The sequence below is a fragment of the Mirounga angustirostris genome, unplaced genomic scaffold (genome assembly GCF_029215605.1).
Source record: "Mirounga angustirostris isolate CCGP_5_RB_7025 unplaced genomic scaffold, mMirAng1.0.hap1 SCAF_11, whole genome shotgun sequence".
Taxonomy (NCBI): Eukaryota; Metazoa; Chordata; class Mammalia; order Carnivora; family Phocidae; genus Mirounga; species Mirounga angustirostris.
Genome location: NW_026991719.1, coordinates 867242 through 880276, shown reverse-complemented (window position 1 = coordinate 880276; position 13035 = coordinate 867242).

The following is a 13035-nucleotide window of genomic DNA, read 5'->3' as shown; positions in this document are numbered from 1 at the left end:
TTCTCCCATAATAATGGTAAATAATAAAAAATTAGAAAAACCATTAAGGTCGGTGGATGTAAGTAGGATCTGTTCTGGAAAAAGCAACTCCCTTCCTTCTCCTGCCATATTTTAGAGAAGGAACCGAAAAGTCTAAGCGCAAGCGAGAAGAGTAAGGAAATAAATCCACAGATGGGGAAATCCAGTTAAAATGATGTCGAAAGTAGTTTGGAACGAAGAAGGATGGGTGGCAGAGCACACATTCCCTGCCCAGTGCAGGGATGAGGACGGGTCAGAAAACTGAAACAGAACCAAATTCTGTTATTCACAGTCCGTGGCGACACTTAACGGAGAAGGTGATATCATTCCTTCCAGCTGAAGGTTAAAGCAGGACCCAGGTGACGCTGATGCTTCTTGAGGGTTTTCTCCCGCTGTCCATTTCCTGCAAGATGGAAAAGCACATCACAGCCTGTCCCGTCATCCCATGGACCCTAAGGGTGGCTCACCGCGGGGTCTCCGGGTTGTAGGGACAGGCCTGCCACACTCACTCTTTCTCCCCCCTCCCCCTCCTCCGATTTAAGCTTTCAGTTTTTGTTTTGAATCCCAGCTGAGCTGCCCCAGATTTTCAGAGGCAGCTACTGACCCCTAGTGACCAAAAGTTCCCATCAAAGGCAAAGGCAGGGTGGCGGGTCTTGCTCAGCGGTTTCCCGAGCTCCCTGTCCAGGATGACAAGGGTCTTTTCTGCCCCTGAGGACACAGAATCAGCAGGTGGACGACACTCTAGGGTCCTTCGGTGGCTGGACACGGATAGTAACCCCGCCAAAATTCGTATCGAAATCCTAAGCCCTGGTACCTGGGAAGCGTGACCCTATTTGGAAATAGGGTTTTGCTGATGTCATTAGGGAAGAGGACATCATCAGGGTGGCCCTTCATCCAGTTGGACGGGGTTCCTTATAAGAAGACAGAATTTCAGGCACACACTGCATCTGTCAGGCTGTGTCTTCAGAATATCACGGAGAACCCAAACATCTCCTGATCCACCAAAAAACCCCACATACACGCAAAAAAACCCCCCGAGGTTCCCTCTGCACCCCTCAAATCAAAGGTGGGCAGCTCAGACCCCAGGGCGACCTCCCTGATTTCTCCCCTCCAAACATTCCTTTTGCTGCCCTCCCAAATTGGAAAGTTTCCCCTCATTTGGGGAGCAGTGTTTTGCATCTTTCGGAATATTTCTGTCTCACTGTTGAGAGCCTCGTTCCACATTTAGGGTGTTCTGTGCCCCCGAGAGGCAGTAAACGCTGGAAAGAAACAAATGTGAAAAGGCTGAGATGACTGAATGCTGGATCCCTAAGTTTGTGGGGGAGAAGTTGGACACCACCAAGCCCTCCCCCAGATTTTGGGGGTTCAGGTTCTGGGAGATGAGAACTCTCCCCGGAGTCTTAGGAAATCTTCCTGAGACTCTGTTTGAAGTGCCCGCGGGTGAAAGATGACAGGGTACTCGTCCGTTTCTTTATTTAACCTAAATAGCTGGATTTAAGGCAAAATGCCATCAGGACAAACTCCCCCCCCCCCCCCAGGGAACTCTGCTGCCACCTGATGGCCATACTTTGTGTTCACGGACAAGGGGCGTCAGGAAGCTGAGACGTTGACGCGTCAGTTTGGGGATTTTAGTACTTTTCAGGTAATAACAAATGGCCCCAGAATGGGGGCTTAAAGAGGCTGGACCTCATCCTTCTCCAGCTCTGGATCTGAGTATTAGATCCAGGCGGGGCAGGACCACGGAGATCCAGGCGGGGCAGGGTCGTGCTCCCTCCCGAGGCTCCAGGGGAGGGTCCTTCCTGCCTCTTCCAGCTTCTGGGGCTCCAGGCATCCCTGGGCTCATGGCCACGTCCCTCCCGTCTCTTCCTCCATCCTCACGTGGCTTGTCCTCTGGTCTGTGTCTCCTCTTCTGTCTCTTGTAAAGACACCTGTCATTGGATTTAGGGCCACCCCGATGACCTCATCTTAACTCGATCACATCTCCAAATAAGAGTGCATTCCCAGGTATCCAGGGCTCGAATTTCGGCACTTCATTTTGGGGACAGGACCTACGTGCTTCTTCTCCCTGCTGCCTGGGCATGTCCTGAGCTCCAGACCCTTTGCCGTCGGGTACTGGACAAGACTCAGGAGGACCTGTCCGTGCAGAGAGCTCGCTAACCTGCCGCCAGGGACCGGGGCCGTCCACCTTGTCTTCAGGGCGTTGCTTCGGTTTGGAACTTTTGGTCACTAGGGGTCAGTAGCTCTCTCTCTCTCTGAAAACCTGGTCAGTCCAGGTGAGCTCGGCTCCACGGACGCAGTCGTGGTGGACGGGGCATCTTGCCCACAACAGTTGTGACGTCCTGTGACTCAGGGACCCGTCCTTGGGAAAGGACACCACAGGTGCCCCATCAGGAGGGCCAGGGATGGAACCAGCCTGCCGGGATTTGGAGATCTGGGATGCCTCCCCCTGCGCCAGCCCGAGCGACCCCTGGGACGGCACGTGTCCCACCGGACCGGGAGGGTTTCTGAGGACGCTCGCGGTGCCCAGGGGATGTCCTGTGAGGCGAGCCCACAGAGACACGGTGTGTGGCCCTTCTCTGTCCTCGGGGTCCGACCTTCAGCCCGAGGCCTCCCGGCTCACGAGGCTGGGGTGTTTGTCACCACCCGAGGACCCGAGACCAAATGCACATAAAGCTGTTTTTCTTCCCTACTCCTGGTACTTGCAGAGCTGGTTCTGCAAGCCTTTTTTTTTTTCTCCTAATAAATCAGAGATTAGCATCCTTATCTCCCTGGGTTATCTCCCAGCGGAAATCGCCCCTAAACCCTACGCCTTTGCTGTGCTCTTGTTCCTAAAAAATCTTCACGAGTAGAGATTAGCAGGATGCACCTGAGGTGCCCTTTGAGAAAACAGCCCGGCTTCGAGCCCCGGGGCTGGGTGGGGTCCACGCCCCGCCGTTTGCAGGTACCCCAGCCCTGTCTGGGGGGAGTTTCCTCACCCAGGGTTTCGCGGGGCGGGGGCCCTCAGGCCACATTCGCACACGCATTGGCGAGGGCGACCACCCCCGCTTTCCTGCGGTGTGGGCTGTGTTCCCACCCTTTTACTGATTTTCAAATTTGCTACAGCAGAAGGAACCCTGAAAACTACCATTTTTGTCACATCAACCTTTGTATGGAGGACGTTTTGTTTTCCAGGATTCTCTCACGTGGCTGCCCGCCCCGCCCCCGGGTCTCTCACAAAGCTGCTTGCGAGTTACCCCATATGCCTGAGGGTCCCCAGGCGCATCCCAGATTTCCATCATTCACCCTGAGATCCCCCCACCCCAAATGTCCATCACTTTCCTCCAAGAACCCCACTCATTCCGAATTTGCACCATTCACCTGAGACCCCTTAGAATCACCTCAAACTTCCATAACTCACCCCAGAGACCCACAGGTTCACCTCAAATGTCCATCACTCACCCTGAGGCCCCCAAATCATCCCAAATTTCCATCACTCATCCTGAGACCCCCAGAATCACCCTAAAGTTCCATAACTCACCCCAGAGACCCACAGGTTCACCCCAAATGTCCATCACTCACCCTGAGGCCCCCCAAATCACCCCAAATTTCCAGGACTCATCTGGAGACCCCCAGAATCACCCTAAACTTCCATAACTCACCCCAGAGATTCACGGGTTCACCCCAAATGGCCATCACTCACCCTGAGGCCCCCCAAATCATCCCAAATTTCCATCGCTCACTCCCAAAGCCTCCCATTCACCCCAAATTTCTTCTGGGGATGAAAAATGTTCTTCTAGCCAATGTTTTTCTACCTGAAGAATCAAATAGGACACAGATCAGCGGAAAAATTCGAACAGAAGTTTAATAACGTGGGCCTATGGGAGAGACCCCGGAAGACAGACCCGTGTGAGCCCCCCCTCCTCCCCACGTGGCCACGGCCACCACGCTGGGTGTCACCTCCAGCTGAGGACAAAGGCGGATGGTGGGGGGTGTTGGGGAAGCTTGGAGGTGTGGGGCGAGGTCCTCCAGCAGAGGTGAGTCCTGGCCGCCCTCCAGGAGGAGAAGTTCTTGGGTTTACACCCCTCCCCCACTTCCTCCTCCCCAGAGGGAGACCCCCTCACAAATGCAGATTTCCTTATCAATGCAAATTAAAAATCGGGACTCCGGATCTTTGATGTGAGGAAGATGCAGATCTCAGGGAGGTAAAACTGGAGAAGTCCCTTCTGTTCCTATCTGCTTTGAAACCAGAGCACAGAGCAGATTCCCGAGTCCTACACACGGTTGTTCACATGGGCTGGCGGATTATGAATACGGGGTCGCGTCCGTCCGGGGCTGCTCTGTGGGATTTTGCCATCCTGCCCCGGGGGGCGCAGTGAAATCCCACAGAGTGGCTCTACCAAACCTTGGAGAATGTCCAATACTGCTTTGCCTCGCACTTTAACAATAATAAGAACAGGCGTTGTCCGAGTTAAGGAATCTGGGAATAACTTTGCCCTCCGGTAATTTTTACAACCTTCCTAGATAGTTAACCTCGCCGAATAACGGGAGCTTCGGGATTCCCGGCTCTGCTCGGCGCCTGAGTGCACCTGGGCTGGTGGCTGGGAGGAGATTGCAAGAGGCTTGCGGGGGCCTGGGGTTTGCAAACATGCTCAGGACCAAGTCCAGGAGGGCCGAGCTCAGGAGGAGAAGGGACAACCACCCAGGGATTCCAAGCCAGGAGAGCAAAAACTTTACAAAATCCTTTTCCGAGCAGGTAGATTAAACTCCGGTGTTGTCCTCAGGGTGAAGAAGGTGGTTCTAATAAGCCAGCCTTGGGGCGGAGTGGGGTGGAGTGGTGTGGAGTGGTGGTGGTGTGGGGGGGGGGAGTTTTCTTGGGTAAAAAATACAAAAGCAAATATTTACTTGGAATGGGGGCGGAAAAAGCAAGAATGGGACATTTAGAGAAGCTGACAGATGTCACAAAATAACCCAGCATCCAGGAAAGGGGTTTGAGACTTTGGGGGATTTCCTGCTTGGCACGGCTCCATGATGCCTTTCCATAGACTGGCCTCTGGTTGCGTTGTCCCCGTCTGCACACACGCTTCCGGAACCTGTGCCCCAAGACACGTCCACTGTGGGATGTCACCCCTGGACTCTGGCCTTCCCGTCGTGTCCCAGACTCAGGACCGTGACTAAGGGGGACACTCATGCCATCCACGTGGCCGGTGACCTTTGAGCTCCATGTAGGCTTGATATGTCCCCAAAAGACCGCACCCAATGCATCCCCAGCCCAGATCCCCCGAAAGCCCACCCCAAAGGGCCCTTGGCCACACCAGACACACAAGGAGAAGTTGGGCAGAGGGCATGTGGCAGTGAAAACACATCATGGCGAAATGGGGTGGAATGTCGTATTTTGGCCAATTTTACTAAAAGTAGGACCATGTGAAGTCACTGCCAGGCCCATCCCAAGAGGCCACGATGCATATGCTTCCCAGCAAACGCACCTACCTCTCTCCTCGGGAGTGACTTTAAGAAGGCGTAGTGGGTCTTCCCATTGCTGGTGGCTCTCCTTTCAATGTCTGGTCCTCTGCCCAAAAGAAAACCCTCTTCCCATTTTGGGGGAAGAACATGTATGTTAGAAATTCATTCATTTTCAGTTGTGATAAAATACATAGCACACAATTTACCATGTTCACCATTTTTAGTTACACAGCTCAGTGGCATCGGACACATTCACACTTTTGTGCAACCATTCCCACCATCCACCTCCAGAACTTTTCATCTTCCCAAACTGAAGCTCTGTCCCCATGAAACTCTATCTCTCCATCTCCAGCCCCAGCCCCTGGCCCCACCATCTACTCTCTGTCTCTGTGGAAGGAACTCCTCTGGGGATCCCGTGTATGTGGAATCACACAGGATTTGTCCTTCTGTGTCTGGCTCATGTCCTCAAGCTCCATCCACGTCATAGCAGGTGCAGAACGTCCTTCCTTTTCAAGGCTGCGTCATATTCCACTGTGTGCTTGGACCACGTTCTGTTTATCCATGAATCCGTGAATGAACATTTATGTTGCTTTGTGGATAGCGCTACCATGAACACGGGCTGCAAGTATCTCTCAGAGTCCCCAGTTTCAATTTTGGGGAGGTCCATAGCTAGACATGGTCTTACTGGATCTTCTCATGAAAGAGAACTCGCCTTTGACTCAATGGGCTATTTTAAACCTCATTGGAGGTCAACTCTCTCCTGTCCACATGCTAAGAGGGGTGTGCAGATCCCAACCCAGGTGGCGCAGCATGGGTCATGTGCACCGCGTCCTGCATGTATTTTGCTGATGGCACCTCCGTGATTCTCCTGCATGAGTGAATCATGTTGGCCAACATCTTCAGTTGGCTAATTTGGGGCATCAATCTCTCCATCCCATGAGGGCACGTTGCCTGCTGGTAAGACATCCTTAGGCAGTCAGCCCTGCTTTCCCCAAGCTGCTTGTCACCCCGGCGTGGGTGAGCATCTTTAGATTTTGTGACATTGCTGGATTTGTTGAACCAATCGCTTCCACGTGATGGACGGTTTCGTTCCCCAAAGAGTAGTCATGAAACACCTAAAACTCCCCCAAGGAAGGAAGTCATTGGTTTATCTCATCTTCCTCTAGAACGTTTCCATGGCAAATCCCATGGTTGAAAATTCATTTGCTAATGAGCATCTCCACTTTAAGGTGAAGATCTATTTATTGTCTGAAAACTCCACCCAAGACGGCTTAACCCGCCATGGCCTTTGAAGTTCTCTAGAAGGAGGAAGGACAAGGAAAACAACAGCTAGGACCCGATAAGACATCTCCATGTGCTTGAAGCTAAGTGCTAACATTCCTGGGATGTCGATACCCTGTCACCTCCACCGTTATGTGAGAGGAAACTGAGGCAGATACAGACAAAGTGGTTTGATCTGTGTCACTCAGACACCATGAGGAAAGCAGGAGTTCAGAGAATCAACTGTGTGTATATGCATACATATATACATGTGTATATACGTGTGTATATATGTGTGTGTGTGTGTGTATATATATATATATATATATATATATATATATTTTTTTTTTTTTTTTTTTTTTTTTAAGGAATTGGTTCATGCGGTTGGGGGTCTGGCAAGTCCGAAATCTCTAGGGTAATCTGGCAGGCTGGAAACTCAGGCAGGATTTCTGTTTGGCAGCCTTGAGGCAGCATTAATTTCTGTATCTAGAAACCTCCATTTTTACAACTGAGACCTTCACCTGACTGGATGAGGCCCACCCACTATATAGAAGGTGATCCACCTACATTCTACTGGTAGTAGATGTCAGCCATACCTATGATCAATATGCTCCTGCAACCACTGGCCCCTGACCCCACTCTGTGTGTCCTGCCCTGTGCCCATGTAGGCCAGCATCTGCCCCTCACATGAGGGGACACTTGGCAAAGTCTGGGACACTTTTAGTTGTCACAACTGTGGGGCGCTATTGGCATGTGGTGGGTGAAGACCAGAGATGCTGCTCAGCATCCTACAGTGCACAGAATGCCCCATATCAGAGAGTCATCCAGCCACAGATGTTGGTCGTGCTGAGGCTGAGAAGTCCTGGCTTAGCATGAGAGATTCTGTCTGCCTATCTATCTATCTCTCTATCTATCATCCATCCATCCAACATCAATTGACCCATCCATCCATCCATCCACGCATGCATCCATCCATCAATGTACCCATCTATTCATCCATCCATCATATCTATCTATCCATCCATTATCTATCATCCATCCACCCATCCATCCATCCACCTACCCATGTATCCATCCATTCATCATATCCATCCCTTATATCTATTATCTATTTATTTATCCATTCATCCATCCATCCACCTACCCATGTATCCATCCATTCATCATATCCAACCATTATATCTATCTATTATCTATTTATCCATTCATCCATCCATATCTATCCATCATATCTATTATCTATCTATCTATCTATCTATCTATCTATCATCTATCTATATTTTCTTTTTTTAATATATTTTTTAATGTATTTTCTATCTACAGATGTTTATAGCAGCTTTATTCATAATTGGCAAAACTTGGAAGCAACCACGGTGTCCTTCAGCAGGTGGATGGATAAACAAACTGTGGCCTATCCAAACAATGGAATATTATTCCGCACTAAAGAGAAATGAGCTTTCAAGCCATGAAAAGACATGGAGGAACTTTAAATGCACATCACTAAGTGAAAGAAGCCAATCTGTAAAGTCTCCATCCTGTATGATTCCAACTCCAGGGCATTCTGGAAAAGATAAAACCATGGAGACAGTAAAAAGATCAGTGGTCACCAGGAGTTTGGTTGGGGGAGAGATGAGCGGGTGGAGCACAGAGGGTTTTTAGGGCAGTGAAGACATACTATATGATACTATAATGAAGGATCCATGTCATTGCACATTTGTCAAAACCCATAGAATGGGCACTGCCAAGAGAGAACCCTAATATAAACTATTAACTCTTTAGTTAATAATAATGAGTCAATGTATTAATCACATCACATTAACAGTTCATTGATAAAAGTCAATGTATTAATGATAATGTATCACTTATTGGCTCATCCACTCTAACAAACGTAGCACACCAATGTAAGATCTTAACAACAGGGGAAATATGTGTGTGAGCATATGGAAACTCCCTGTACTTTCCACTCAAATTTGCCATAAACCTAAAACCACTCTAAAAATAATTTTTTGAAAAGCCACCTCTGCAGGGTCCCTCCCCACGCCTTCCTCTTGTCCTCATGAACCTTCTGGACTTGCGACCACAGTGTCTGCATATGACCTGTGGGAGTTTCTCCTGCGAATTATAGCATAGGGAACAGATTCTATTTGGAGAGCATGAGAGCATGTGACCAGGGAACAAGGAACAACATCGACCTAAGTATTTCCTTATTATGATTCTGTACTATGTCTGTTGAGGGGTTTCACAGTTTTGTCTGGGACTTGACCTTTTGAAAAAGATTGTGGGGTCAGCACCCGCCCAATTGGGTGTTGGGATGAAATAGGGGAGGGGGCCGGGCACTGGGGAGCTGGCCAGAGTGTGGTTCTTGACTTCGGTTCTGCTTGCCATGGTATTCTCCATCTGCAAAGGTCCATCCAGCTGTTCCCTTAGGATATGGGTGTTTTTTTTGTAGGCATGTGATACCTGAGTACAACTTTATCTTTTTCTTTTTTAATGATGGACATGAAATTCTCATCTCAAAAGAAAAGTGCCATTTTACTTTATTTATTTATTTTTTACATATATTTTTTAATTTTTATTTTAAATAGGTTCCACATCCAACATGGGGCTTGAACTCATGACCCTGAGATCAACAGTCACATGCTCTATTGACTGAGCCAGCCAGGTGCCCCCAAACATGCACCATTTTAAGGTGTATGATCCAGTGGATTTTAGTGCATTCCCGATGTCCAACCCTACTTGTCCCTAAACATGTTCATCTTCGGGCTCCAGGGTGGCTCAGTTGGGTAAGTGTCTGTCTTCGGCTCAGGTCATGATCTTGGCGTTCCAGAATCAAGTCCCACATCAGACTCCTTGCTCAGCTGGGAGTTTGCTTCTCCCTCGCCTTTCCCCCTGCTCATGGTCTCTCTCTCTCTCTCAAATAAATAAAATCTTAAAAAAATAAACATGTTCATCTTCCCAAGAGGAGAACCTTTCCCCATCAGCTGTCACTCCCCATCTACCTCCCCACTGGTACACTCACTGGTTACCAACTTCCACTCCATTCATCTACTTTCTGTGTCTGTGGATTTGCCTGTTCTGGGCATTGCATATCAATGGGATCACACACGATGTGACTTTCTGTGTGTGGCTTCTCTCCCTGAGCATGTTTTTAAGGTTCATCCACATGGTACCAGGCGTTAGAGCTTCATTCCTTTCTATGACAAAGTTACCATTTTGTAGAGAACTCCATTCTTGACAAATTGGGGATCTCTTCCCAAGACACCAGACTGGGTCCAGGTCCCCTCAGACTGTCTCATTCATCCTATGTCCCACCATAAACAACCCATTCCTTAGGGAATACACAAAATGTCTTACAAGGATGGAGTGTGCAGCCAGCAATGCCTGGGATGTTAGATGCTGGCCTAGCCCCATCTTTGGCATGGTTCTGTCAATGCAGGAATATCTGGTGCCCTGGGAAGAGCATGGACCAAGCAAGTACCATCAGGGACTCTTGAGACCAGGCCTGGCCCTGACGACCCCCTTTGTTGTATGACTGTTCAGCCATATGAATGAAGTCTACAGGAGGTGGGCCGCCATCTTGAATTTGAGGGCACATTGACAAGAGGGAGACCAGGCTGCTGGAGGATCTGGGAGCTCATGAAAGAATGAAACTTCTTTAGCCTGGAAAGCAGTATTGTATTTTCATCCCCAGTTGTCTGAGAACGGGGGGAAGCAGGTGCCTTTTCTGTCCATTGCAGCCATTCAGAAATGGAATGAGCTGTTCTGCCCATAACAAGCTTGTCGGCCTGTTGAAGTCTTAGGATGATGCCTGTGTGAGTTTCCTGGGGATGCCATAACAAAGTATGTGCACAGGTGGCTTACAAGAACAGACATTTACTGCATCACGGTTTTTTTTTTTTAAGATTTTATTCATTTATTTGTCAGAGAGAGAGAAAGAGAGAGAGAGCACAAGCAGGTTGAGTGGCAGGCAGGGGGAAGGGCAGATTCTCTGCTGAGCAGGGAGCCCGATGCGGAACTCGATCCCAGGACCCTGAGACCATGACCTGAGCCGAAGGCAGACACTTAAGTGACCGAGCCACCCAGGTGTCCCTGCATTATAGTTGTTGAGGCCGTAAGTCCAACATCAGTGTGTTGGCAGGGTGGGTTCTTTCTGAGGGCTGTGAGGGCAAATCACTTCCATGCACTCCCTTCTAGTTCTGGGATGCTCAGCTGTTCCATAGCTTGCAGACAGCCGCCTTCTCCCTCTGTCTTCTCATGGTCTTCCTCTGGACATGTCTATCTGTGTTTCCAAGTTCCCAAGACGTGTGCAGGCCCGTGTCCATGCATGCACCCTCCGAAGCCAACACCCCCTCCACTCTAGAAGGTTCTGGATTGGACCCTGTGCCCATGCTCATCTTCCAATCTCTACCAAAACAAGTTCAATAATGAAAGGGGCTTTTCACATCGTCCTGCTGTCCTATATGCCTCCCTCCTAGTGCAGTCCCCTCTTGCTGGGGTGAGGAAATGCTTCTCTTATGTAATGTTACATAAACTTGGGTGGGCTTTTGCTCAGATGAATCTGATAGCTTAACCATGTTGATCATGCCTTTCAGCTGCACCTAGGCCTTTTCATGATTACATCTAGCGTGTTGGGCAGATTTAGAAATAAAGCCAGCCAGAATCAAGATAAGAGATCATCTCACCATGTACATTCTGACGCAGTTAAATACAGCAGGAGCTTGACATGAAAAGCTAGTGGAGGCTTAATCATTTCTAGACCAAATTGTCATTTCCATGAATACTCCTTATCTTGAGTTGATGTAAGAATTAAATGTCTCTTTTAGAAATAACACTAAAGCTTATTAAAAACACGACCATACAACAATCAAAATGAGTGTGAATTCTTCACAGCAACTCTCAAAGAGAGGTGAAATCCTGTCTCTCTCCTCTTGAATCTGGGCTGGCCCCTCACTTGCTTTGGCCAGTGGAAGGTGGTGGAAATGACAGGTGTGCCATCCAGAACATTCCATCCAATCAAGTCTTCTAGTTGGTGAAGGTCAAGCTCTTGGCTGATAGTCAGCTCAGCTGCCAGGGGTATGAATGGGCCATCTAGAATATTCCATCCTATCAAGTCTTCCAGTTGGAAGGTCCCACTCAAGCTCTTGGCTGATAGCTCAGCTGCCAGGGGTATGAATGGGCCATCTAGAACATTCTATCCTGTCTGGAGCTCCAGCCAACACCAAGTAGAGCAGTTGAGTCCTGTCAACCCTCAGAATCAGGAGACATAACAACAGCTTGATGTTCATTTAGGCTACTACATTTTAGCATGATTTGTTCCCTTATAGATAACCAAAATAGATGAGCAAAATAACACCTATAGGCAGGATAAGTAGAAATGAATACATGAAAGAAATAAGAGAAACATTCTTCACAGAGAAGCAGTGACATTTTTAGCTACATTCAAACCAATGGCTTACAACCCCATCTTTTTTTTTTTTTTTCTTGGTTCCTGACTCATCGCACATGTCTGGCATTGTGAAATACGAACAACACAATATCGGTTTATGGTTTTGAGCAGAGATGATGAACAGAGGTGGTAGAAGGCATGGTTATGTGTCATCTTCGTGAGAGACGATGATAGCTTTCACAACTCACATGGAATGTGCTTCCACATCCAAAAGGGAGTACAGTGCTTGCTGCCCATTTTCTCCTGAATTCCCCTACTTATTTTCTTCCCAAGTGAAAGGGCAGGGCCAGAGAATGTCAGAGATTCAGTGGCGGTTCATCAAGATGGTCCAACTCCAGTGATCATGCTTTTTCCACCCATCAGCCTTCTTGGAGACGTAATATTCAGTGTGTGCAGCAGTAAGATATGGCAGGGACTGTCTCATGGTTATGAGGAAGTATTGGAGAACATCATGTATTCCACATTTCTCCTAGTGCTTCTAGGTACATCCAAAGGACAAACACTCTTCTTCATGTCATAGACTCCATTAGCTACGATAATCCATTTTTGGGAACTACACGTTTCTCTTTCCATAAAGTTCGAATCTCACCAAATCACCATTCCTAAGTCACAGAAGAGCCAAAGCAACGCTTGGCCGTTTTCTCAAATTGGCCTGCCCCGCGATTTCTTTTCAAGTTATCTGCCTGCATTTCTCCTTTTTATATGTGAACATCCTGAAATGAAGTTTCCAGAGGGCGAGACCCCCTCGGAAAAGAGCTAGAAAGTCCAGCTTCCCTAGGGCAGCAGGGAGGTTGGGTGGATGGGAGTTAAGATGATACTCACTCTCCAAGGGGGCATTTGTCTGGAGACATTTGGGTGTCATGACTTGGGGA